This window comes from Balaenoptera borealis, assembly GCF_965194805.1.
Source record: "Balaenoptera borealis genome assembly, chromosome: 15".
Taxonomy (NCBI): Eukaryota; Metazoa; Chordata; class Mammalia; order Artiodactyla; family Balaenopteridae; genus Balaenoptera; species Balaenoptera borealis.
Window position 1 is genome coordinate 37,810,139 of NC_138871.1, and position 12,221 is coordinate 37,822,359.

General features: G+C 39.0%; 1 pseudogene across 1 annotated transcript; it reads left to right on the forward strand.

Moving 5' to 3' along the window:
- The first annotated feature begins 6,014 nt into the window (after positions 1-6,014).
- LOC309612444 (nucleoplasmin-2 pseudogene) lies at positions 6,015-12,219 on the forward strand (annotated as a pseudogene). Its single transcript has one exon. The product of its transcript is annotated as a nucleoplasmin-2 pseudogene (transcript).
- The last annotated feature ends 2 nt before the right edge of the window (positions 12,220-12,221 follow it).

Here is a 12,221-nt window from a genome sequence, read left to right on the forward strand (position 1 = left end):
TCAGGATGGTGGGTTATCCTTGGGTTTAAAATTGTGAAAGGGGTGAGGGAGATTTCTGGGAGCTGGTGACGTTCTATTTCTTGCTCTGGGTGCTGGTTAGATACATATACTCAATTTGTGAAAATTCAATGACCTGTACACTTAAGATATATGTACTATTCTGTTTATCTGTCATATTTTAATAGAAAGTTAAAAAACAACAATGTAAAAATATTTATTCTTTATGACAGATTTAAATTGCCCTCACTTACTACTATGTCTATAGCTATGAATATAATCAGTATTTGTTGTTCAGGCAATATTTGGTCTTTGACCAAGGTACAGATTAAAAAATTCAAATATACATATGCTTGAAAAATCACCATTTATTTTTAAAAGTGATAGGATTGAACATAAATAGACATAAATTGAATTGCTTTCTCATTTGTCATAAACAACCCAGCCTTTTTCATTTCCCACTTCTGGATTTAGCTGATAATCAGGCAAATCTATGTGCATGGGGGAAAAGGTGGTGGTAATCTCATGAATAATCAATTGTCAATAGTAGCCATAATGAAAAATAAGGACCTGAGTATTAGAAACACCATTTACAGAACACTTTGTTGTAATATTATAGATAAACCAAGTATTATAAGTGAAACAAAGTGAGTAATACAGTCATCTCCCTGAATCAGGCTGAAAAAGGATTTTCACCTGAAATACTGAGACTCAGCTTTCAAACTCAAAAGCCAGACAGGTAACTAGAATAAGTAAAATAGCCCAGATGAAATACAGTGGGGTCTGGTGATGGGGTTTGGGAAAACCATAGAACACGCAAAAAGTGGTTTTCAGAGTCTGTCCCCAGACCAGAAAGGCATCAGGAACTAGGTAGAAATTCAAATTAGCAGACCCCAACCTAGATCAACTGAATCAGAAACTGGGGGTGGAGCCCAGCAATCTGAGTTTTAATAAGCTTGATTCTGACACATGTTCATGTATGAGAACTATTGATTTAGATGTATTCTGATTCAAATTTTTTAAAAAATCATGTGGGTTTAAAAAAAAATCATCTGGCCAGATTTGGCCACAGGCTACTAATTCATAACTTCTGATGAGAATCATATAAGAAACATAAACTTGAATTTTGTATGTCAATTCTATAATTCCCTTTTATAAAATAAAGATAGTATGTGGTAATGCTTGAACCTAAGTTTTCTCCTCCCTAGTATTCAGGCATATCTGGGCATTCCTGGGGTCTGGTGGAGGTGGGCCCTCTGGAATTCTATTTATAAGACAACTCAAGTTGCTTCCAAAGAAGAACTAACCCAGTAGAAGAAAGAACCAAATTACAGAGGTTGCATTAAGGGCAGCAGATGGAGTTGAATATATCTGAGTACATCATGGTGTCTGCCACTCAGATTGTTTGCAGCCCAGCCTGGTGGACTCATTCATTCTTTCAACAAATAGCTATTGAACAGTCTGTCCCTGAGTCCTGTGACCCCAGCACAGCTGTAATATAGGATCTAGTATGAGCTAATGGAGCTGTTATTTTGTTTTGTTTTGCTAATCTTAGGACACAGGGAGTGCAGCTTATCAGTGGTATGACTGTTGATACTAGGACTGTCAACACTTCTGATACCTTGAAGTTGGACTTCAGCCTTGCAGACCTCCTAGCATACAGTGGCAGTGCCTTTGATGAGCAGCGATGACATAGCTTGGAAGGTTGGCAGCAGCTGTTTTTAACAGGCAAGGAGAACTGTGAATACCATTTGGCAGCCTATTCTTGGAGCACACATGCGACATCCCTAGGTACCCTGATTTAGGGGCAGTAGAGGATGAACCCTCTAGCAAAGGTAAAGAAATGCTATTTTGTAGCTATGGTTCTTACTATGTGTAACACGTTACACATGGAAGAACACTGAGTCCTCAATGGAATCTATGACTTTTTTTTTTCTTTTTTGACTTGGCAGCAAACTACATGTTGCTTTTTGTGATAAGGTTAAAGTATGTGCTTGCAGTGAACAAGGTAGACTTAAAGATCAAATCTCAAACATTTTTTAAAATAAAGCGCAGCGAGATTATTGTAGGCTTTGGGACATGAGGTTTGAAAAATCACAGCACACATTACTAATTTTTTTTCTCTCTCTCAAAGCATCCCTATAAAATAAAACAATATTGCTGATGAGATGTTTTTTGGCACCAAGCAGCTTACTGCAAAGGAAAAAGAACTTTGGAAACAGCCACTCCTTTCCTGCCAGAATTTTGAGAGATTGATGACCTTTTCCTTCATTTCTGCAATGCCTATAGGCTGCAGATTTTCAGTAACTTCCTGAAATCCCAAATTGAATTCTATTAAAAACATATTTGTTATTCTACACAAAAAAAATGTTTGGAGACCGCAAGTCTCTGTAAGACCTACGGAATTCCTCAAAGTAACCAGAAAGAGTCAAGAATTTTCCAGAAAGAGTCAAGTAGTTGCTACACTACATTTAACTCAGTGTTTTATGACACCTAATGAGCAAGGTGTGTGGTATGTCAGTATTCCGACTAGATAGCAATACCTTGCTACTGATTTATGTAAAACATATATATATATATGTGTTACAGATTTCCAATTTTCTGGTAGAGCCATATTTTTTTTCTTCATTGCTATTTGTTTGAAACCCATTTTTTTAAGCCCAAGCAAATTAAGAGAGTTATTTTATTTTGATACTTCACTTCTAGCCAACCCAGAGTATCCACAGTGGAATGTAAGTTAGTGGGTGGGGGCAGGGATCAGGAGATTTGAGTTCTAGCCAGCCAAGTTTCCCTGGACAGGTCAGTTCCCGCTTTGGGGCTCAGTTTCACTCTTGGTAAAGTTGGAGGTGGGACAGATTGACCCAGAGTTCTGTGATTAGTCCAAAGTTCTGTGACTAGAGTTCCACATTCCTTAACCTCTTGATTATGAGAGCTCTCCCTGAAGAATCCTAATGACGGATTCAGTATTTGAAGGAGAAAAATTCACCTTGAGAGGACTCTCAGAAGCTATTGATATTACATATTTCTTTTTTTTTTTTTTTTAGAGACAGAGCTGGGGTAATTTTCTGTGTACATTTGGGTACAAGTGACTGGTGTTGTTAGCAATCAAAGGCTTGTTTCTACATTAACTTAATAGAATTTAGTTTCCTGGAATGCAAATTAGTAACAGGAATATGAAACATTTATTTGATTCTGTTTTTATAATGTTTATTTCCTCCATGCCCCCTCCTTCCGACTCCCACCTGGCCTCTTCTCCCTAACCCTTTTTACACATGATTTTATACTTGGATTATCAGCTTAATCTCAAATTCAGCTCTTCTCGCATTACTTTCCTGCTCAAAACCTTAATACCTTTCTGTTTACTGCATTGTAAAATACAAACTCCTCATGGCACACAAAGTCCTGTACCATCTGACGCAGTGCAGCGTCCCATCCCTGTGGCCCATTACTCCTTTTACCACAGACTTTCAAGCTCCCTGCTCTTTCTTTCCATGCCCAGAACTGTTCTGGCTCTCTGCCTTTGGCCCATTGATTCTTGCTTCCTGTTTTCACTTGTTCAGATTCTACCTATTCTTAAAATTTAAGGCCAAGGTTCTGCTACCAGCTTTTCTTGATCTCTCCTAAATGTAGGCAACCTCTTTTTTTCTGAGCTCCCGTGGCAACTTACCTGCATTTCTCTCATAGCAGTTATCACTTTCTACTCTATAAATATATTACAGATATTTATGTTCATATCAATCTTCCTCACTAGATAATCAGCTTTATGAAGTCAGAAGCAATGTCTGTACCATATTTGTAGCCCTCGAAGTACCTGGCATGTAGTAGTTCCTCCACAAATGTTTGTTCGATGAATAAAAAATATCAGAGCAGGGCTTCCCTGGTGGCGCAGTGGTTAAGAATCCGCCTGCCAATGCAGGGGACACAGGTTTAAGCCCTGGTCTGGGAAGATCCCACATGCCGCAGAGCAACTAAGCCTGTGCGCCACAACTACTGAGCCTGTGCTCTAGAGCCCACGAGCCACAACTACTGAAGCCCGAGGGCCTAGAGCCCATGCTCCGCAACAAGAGAAGCCACTGCAATGAGAAGCCCGCGCACCGCAACGAAGAGTAGCCCCCACTCTCCACAACTAGAGAAAGCTGCACACAGCAACAAAGACCCAATGCAGCCAAAATTTAATTAATTAATTAATTAATTAATTTTTAAAAAATCAGAGTTACCATGGGAAATTTCTCCATTTATCTATTATCTATCTGACTATCTATCTATCTATCCTATAATTTTTCAGCCTATTTCTGGTTTCAGTGAGGAAAATCAGGAAAAAAAGAAAAATGAGAAAGGTACAATAACTTAAACCACTGGTTTAGCATGTAATTAATATCTAGTTCCCTTCCTTCAAGCATTTTGCTGTAGTCAGCTTTCAAAAGTGGTTTAGGTTCACATGAGTTTGTATACTGTGATGTTCAAATGTTTGTTAAAGCTGATGCAAATCTATGAAAAAGATCAACACTAACTCTGCAGATGCATCATACAAATTTTAATCTGGTGAGGTGAAGAATTCACTTGAGGCATTGCTACATGTGGGGCACTGAAAAAAGTTGTGGCCTTTTTTTCTTTCTTTGTGGGGGTGGGGCAAAGAACAGCCATTCAATGGAAAACAGACAGGTGACTGACCATAGGGCTCATGATAGATATAGATATATAGATATAGATATATATACACACATACATTTATACACACATATATATTAAAGTGGTTATATATTTATATGTAAATATATAATAATGCTATATATTAATTACATAATATATATTATATACGATATATAAATGTATATTTGTATATATAAAAAAGACTTTATTCATTTCTATACCTTTTGTGATATTTGCCAAGTTTTAGACAAATTCTTTATCTTAAAATTAATCTTGGGACTTCCCTGGTGGTCCAGTGGTAAAAAATCCACCTTACAATGCAGGGGATGTGGGTTCGATCCCTGGTCAGGGAACTAAGATCCCACATGCTGTGGTGCAACTAAGCCTGTGCGCCACAACTACTGAGCTAGCGTGCCTCAGTTAGAGAGCCCACATGCCGCAAACTACAGAGCCCACGCGCCCTGGAGCCTGCACGCCACAACTAGAGAGAGAGAAGAAGAAAAACCCACATGCCACAACTAGAGAGAAACCCGCGCTCCACAACTAAAGATCCCACATGCCTCAGTGAAGATCCTGCATGCCACAACTAAGACCCGATGCAGCCAAAAAAAATTAAGTAAATAAATAAATAATAAATCTTAAAATAATAAAATTAATCTTAAGAGCCTCACATCACATACTTGAAATAAAAGCTTTTATTTGTATATTGGCTTATAATTTTTCAAGCACTTCTACCCTTATTAACTCATTTGATTCTCATGTTTTATTTCCAAACATATATTTTACACCTATTTATAATTGTTCATCCATCATGAAAATGGAAAAATTCCATTTCTTATAAATGCAGTGGATTTGTCTGCTGGCCCTTTATTTGCTTCAGTCTTCTCTTTCTAATATATTTTATCCATATAGCAACAGTTTTCCTGACTTTCTACATCTGTAGTTCTTCCTGTTTCTGATTTCCCAGTCTTTATTTTTAAGATGGTGATTTGTTCTTCATCTTTCTCCTTCCTCTGAGAAAGACCCATAAGTTTTTTCTTTGGAACTGTAATTCATCTCTTCCTTCCCCTTAATCTTGACTGACTCCAAAGATATTTAGTTGTAACCCATGCAATGGTAGTTGCTGCCCCTTATCGTGAACATTTTTATTGGAGAATCATTGTTTGTTAAAACATTTAGTAAGATATTTTTGTCTTATATTTAATATAAACCATATTTATTAATTTTTTCTCTTATTTTCTATAGCCTCAAAGATTGTTTTAATACTCAGATTTATTGTTTATTCTTTTATAAATATACATCTCCTTTAAGAGTTCTTTGATAATTTCCTATCACACTTTTTAGGTCCTCAGTCTTTACATTCCATTGATAATCCTTCATCATACTTCTGGAAAGACATCTGTCTTCTATATTTATAAATCTTTCTTTAGCAGGATTTGCTATTTCATCTTGGGCAGGGTGGAATTTGAAGCTTGATCTCTAATTGTTACATTTTCTTCCCTTTCAGAGTGAATGCCCATTCTTTTTTTTTCAGCCACGCCACACAGTGTGTGGGATCTTAGTTCCCCAACCAGGGATCGAACCTGCACTCCCTTCATTGGAAGCACAGAGTCTTAACCACTGGACTGCCAGGGAAGTCCTGATGCCCATTCTATACTTTACATCTTTAGTGCTATCATATTCCTCTTTATGTCCCATTGTTTTATTATTGTTGGCATCCATTCCTGCTTATATTGCTTATTCTTTATATGTTTTAAATTCCTTTTTTTTCCCTCACATTCCTTTTTTTTTTTTTTGGCCAAATGATGCCATTATAGCTATAACTGCATAACAACACCTCCTTTTCATATCTTCCCCTAAAGTTTCTTGGACTTGGCTGGCACTTTCTTGTGAGAGGGTCTACACACCATAACACCAGAAAGACCTATGGTCACATGAAGCCTTAACTAGCTCCCTTCTTTCCTCATTTTTTCCTGGAGAGTGGGGATTGGGTTCATGTGCCAGTGTAACATCCTTACCTATTTTAGCAGTTTACCTGGCACTTTCCTGCTCTTCGTAGTCTCAAAGAGAAAATCATCATTGGTCCATGCCCAAGACTTTTCTTTATCTAAACAAAAAAGTAGTCTTCCTATGACCTTCCTTTGGTGTCTTAACCCTTCTCTCTCTAGTCCCTTTTCTTTTGCTTACCTTGTACCATTTGATTATACATCTGAATTCTTCAATGGACTGCAAACTCTTTTGAAGACAAAAGCTAGATTGTATTTTTTCTACCTTCCACATCCTAATGCTACAGCACAGGTGAAAAGGCAATAACAGTCATGCTCTGGAGCTGTGAGCTAAACCAGTAGAAGCAGACTTGAACCTTTGAACCCCAGAAGCAGGGGAAGCAGGACTGTAAGCTGTTGCCTAGTATGATTTGCTTAGGGAAAAAAAAGCCAAAGAGAAGATGAACCTTGTGGAGATTCTGTCCCCAGCAAGCCAGGAGGACAAGAAGACAAAACCCATCACATCACCACCATCCTACCCATGTCACCATGATGGGATTGGAGCTTTCTCCTCCAGTCACTTTTCAGCTCCAGGCTGGCTCTGGACCTGTGTTTCTCAGGCCAGGAATGTTATGATTCTTCAGACTGTCCTTCAGACAGGAGCCCTGAGAGGAGGAGGAAGTGGAGGAGTAGGAAAAGGAGGAAGAGGAGGAAGATAATGATGATGTAGATGTATCCCTAGAGGAGGAGACTCCTGTCAAACAAGTCAAGAGGCTAGTACCCCAGAAACAGACGAACATTACTAAGGAAAAAAAGGTGGAAAAAGAAGAGAAGCAGTGAGACCCAGTCTTAAAGACAAGAGCCCTGTGAGAAGGGCCAAACCTGAAAAGCTGGGATCCAAGAAATGAGGAACCAGGAATGGCTTAGCTGCAGTGACTGAGAGAGGGTCTGCGAGTGGACCTTCCTTGGAGTGTGCTGCAAACTTAGGGTGCCCCCCCCACCCGAGTCCCCCTCCATTTGAGTCTGAAGGTGATGGAGGTGTTGTGGAAGGTGCAATATAAGAGCCCATCACCCCCAGCTATCTAGTTTCAGCTGCACCTGGAGAGAAGAGCCCTGACCTCAGCGCTATAATAAAGTTTGCTTTGCTAGGAAATTTTTTTTTTAAGTATCCAACACTTAGCACAGTACATTATACATTATAATGTTTCAGCAAAATATTTGTTAAATAAGATTTTTTTTTGTTTCTCTCAAGTTCATCAGGTAGCTACTTCTCACTTTTTGCCATACCACTGGAACTTTTGTCTTACTTTCTTCTCTTTTGCCAGTTTTCTAACAGTATTTCTGCAAAACTGCATTACTGTGGGTACAGGGTTGCATTTTGAATGATGAAAATGTCTTGGATCTAGTTAGAAGTGATGATTGCTCAATACAGTGAAATGTGCTAAACGCAAATGAATAGTACACCTTTTAAAATGTTAATGGTTAATTTATGTTATGTGAATTTCACCTCAATTAAAAAAAAAAACTGCATTACTTGAGTTAGTAACACAAAGAACCACCACTTTGTAAACAGTCTCATTCTTGTCTTTTTATTTTTTAATTTTTTTAAAATCATTCTTATCTTTTAAAATGTTGCTAATACTTCTCTTGCAGGGACCTGGCTCTTTCACCTTTCTCCCACATGCCATTGAAAACGACAGCGAAAGGTTGGTACAGGCGACTGTCTAAAGGCTTTGTGGGACTCAGCAGTGAGGTCATCAGCATTTGGTCACAATTTATTCGTTAGCTATCATTCCTACTAGTAAGTCATTTTTGCTCATTTAATGACACTCCCTATTCGTGCCCATTCTTTCTCTTCCTTTTTCTCAGTATCTTTTCTGGCTCTTGAATCAGTTCCTTAAAGAATGCTGTCACCTGTCTCTTGGAGACTTTTTAAGAAGATACTACTCCTAGAGGACTTCAGTCCTTATGGGATTACTTGTTCCTGATACAGATCTGACCATTTCTACTCCTTTTTATTTTTGTTGGGGAGGGGTAGAAAATCAATCTCTGGAAATAGAAGGGAGAAAAATTTTCCTTCCTGTGGGTTTTTGGAGTCAGACAGCCTCAGGTCAGATCCTTGTGCTGTCACATACTAGTTGTGTGATCTTGAGTCTGTCATTTGGGCAAGTCAATTTCCTTATGTGAAAACTGGGTAATATCTACCTCCTAAGGTCCTTGTGGAGATTGAATCTGATAATGCATATAAATGTCCCTTGAGGGCGCACACGTGCATGTGTATGGGTGTCTGTGTGCAAACTTATTTTATTTTCTAATTCTCTCCTAGTATCAGAAGCTACTCCACCTTCCTTATTACAAACACTGAGTGACAATTGCTTTTATCTGCTCCCTGCCTGGGGCATTGTCTCTTTCTTCCGTCCCCACTATGCATAAACAAATGCCAGTCAAGGAAGCACCCAGGTGGAAAACTGAGCATGGACTGTATTTGATTAGCATTAAAAGAAAAAAACACAGGAGTAGGTATCAGACACAGGAAGAAAAGGAAAAGCAACCTCTGTGTGATAAAACTTATAATTCCTCTTTGTAATCTTTATTTTTTGGTAGGAAGTTTTTTTCATTGCACAAAAATAGCATACGGAACTTAAATATTGTGCAGAAATTTGGTTATAATGGCTGTATCCCTTTAATCTGGGAAGGAGGAGGGAAAGCCTTGAACTGTAGATGAAAGTTATTCCACATGTTAAATAAGGATTTGAGTTGTGCAATATTTCCGATTTGTTTTTAGCATGAAGGGGAAATTGCCTGATGTGTTATCAGGAGGCAGCAAGGTTCAGGGAAAGGGCTCTGGATTGGGGATCAGGAGATGCAGGTCCTGGCCCTGCCACTAACTGAGTGACCTTGACAGGCCACTTCTAGCTGGACCTATTTATTCATCTGGAAAATGCAAGCACTGAGTCAAACCTCTCCCCCTGCCCCCACCTTTTTTAACTCAAGAACTGCTTTTTACAGAACAACTCCGCTCTCCAGGAATTTTTAAAATCTTTTATCATTTTGTGTGGTATATTATGAAATGCTTACAGGTTAAAGAAGCATTTTAGAATAGTGTTTTAATAAAAATATATTAAGATAATTTTAATAAAACCACTAATATATAACCAGAATATATTTCCTTTTTTTTTTTAACTTATTTATTTATTTATTTATTTATTTGGCTGCGTTGGGTCTTCGTTGCTGCGCGCAGGCTTTCTCTAGTTGCGGTGAGCGGGGGCTACTCTTGTTGCGGAGCACGGGCTCTAGGCGCGCAGGCTTCAGTAGTTGTGGCTCGTGGGCTCTAGAGCACAGGCTCAGTAGTTGTGGCGCATGGGCTTAGTTGTTCTGTGGCATGTGGGATCTTTGCGGACCAGGGATCGAACCCGTGTCCCCTGCATTGGCAGGTGGATTTTTAACCACTGTGCCACCAGGGAAGTCCCTATTTCCTTTCATGACAACATTGAATTAGAAAACACTGAGTCATATTATCTCCATGTCAGTGTTTTATTTAGAATACATTTTTTCAAAGGAAAATTTTATTTAGTAATATATAACACTATAATTGATTTTTACTTTGACCCTGATATTGTAGGGAATATCATGATTTTGGATAATATGGAGTGGACTCTTTGGGGGTATAACTGTCTTTTGTTCAAAAGCTGTACAGAATATGTCAGTGTATATTCTTACAAAATATAGATTAAGGATTTTTTTGGGTGAAATATGTAATTCTTGGTGCTGGTTATAAATAGAGATTGGATGAATAGTTAGGTGGAGAGTAAGTTTATTGTAACTTCCAAATTATTTTCAGTCTGTGTTCCTGAGACCATATATTGAAAATGGCCTTGATACCTGCTGGAAGGCATCCCCTTGGAATTCAGAGATAAGCTGTCCTGAGTGGCATATGAGGGGGGTGCTGAGTGGAAGAATGCCAGTGCCACATTCAAGTCTAGATACCCTGCTTGCTGGTGGAGTAACATGGTAAATCACTTAACCTTGAGCCTCAGTTTCCTCATCTGTAAAATGAGGGTAATTGTATATCTATTGATACTTCCTGGGGTTGTCATAAGTCTTAAATAAAATAAAGTATACAGCATTACTTTGAAAAAGCATCACATGAATGTTGTTATCACGTAGCATTTGGCAGGGCCCAGACCAGGGGGAGGTGAGTGAGGTGCCGGGGCTCAACTTTTAAGGAGGCCCTCGCTCTCAGATCTGACCCTGCGCTTGACCCATCCTGAGAGTGAGCACCTCCTTAAATGCAGGGCCAGCAGGCTCCTCACTCATCTCGCCCTAGTCCAGGCCCTGGTGTTTGGCCAAGCACAGTTCCTGTGAATAGGAGCTCTACAGCTTCAGATGTGGGTCTGGTTTCTGAAAGACTATTTTTGTTGTTGTTTCTTACATTGAGGTAGGTTAGGAGCAGCTGTTCCTTCTCCCTCAAAGCTATAAAGCTGCTGCTTGGATAAAACAATCTGCTAACTTCCTTTTTTTTTCTCTTTCTTTCTAGTCCCTTATTATGTTACTCATATATCTGTGCATGGTTAGATGTTACAAGATATATTCATTTTATCTTCAGATATTCTTCTGGAGATAGTGTTACGTTATGATGGACTGCTAAAGAATACCACGTCTGCATTATTGTTTTCTGGAATTTGCAGTACTGAGGGGATCTTTTAACTTCATCTTCTTTAAATTGCTTGCTTTCAGGTAGAAGCAATTTACTTGTCAAGTAAAAAGATGTTGCAAGGTTATCATAAAAAATTCCAGAGGTGAATGGGCATGAAAGCAGTTCTTCTAGGCCCAGAGCCAGTCCTAGAAACAAAAATGAATTGCACCTCTGCACAAACAGATTTTTCAAGATCTGTTCACATGCCCACGTGTCTGACTGAGGTGGGCTTTTCCAGGTAACCATTCAGTGACAAAGCTCTCATTGAGTTCTTTAAACAAGGGAGGCTAGTGTTAATGGTTAGTTTTAGAACTTTTTTTTTTTTAAAGGAATTCCTTTTATTTTTATTATTTATTAATTAATTTATTTATTTAGTTTTGGCTGTGTTGGGTCTTCGTTTCTGTGCGAGGGCTTTCTCTAGTTGCGGCAAGCGGGGGCCACTCTTCATCACGGTGCGCGGGCCTGTCACTATCGCGGCCTCTCTTGTTGCGGAGCACAGGCTCCAGACGCGCAGGCTCGGTAATTGTGGCTCACGGGCCTAGTTGCTCCGCGGCATGTGGGATCTTCCCAGACCAGGGCTCGAACCCGTGTCCCCTGCATTGGCAGGCAGCTTCTCAACCACTGCGCCACCAGGGAAGCCCAGTTTTAGAACTTTTAAAAGTTGCTCACTAGGAGAGTTTTACAGTTTGTTGCCCATATTTCCTTTGAGTTTCCTCATGCTGCTGTTAAAAGGTTTGCCCCACTCTTAAATTTTGACCCACTATGCCCTATACTTACCTTCTAAATCTTTGCAGATACCCAGATATGATTAATGATATTTTGAAGCTAAATCTGTCACAGAGGAATTATGATTTTTTTAAATATGAAAATATAGTAGGGCTCAATGATTAGTA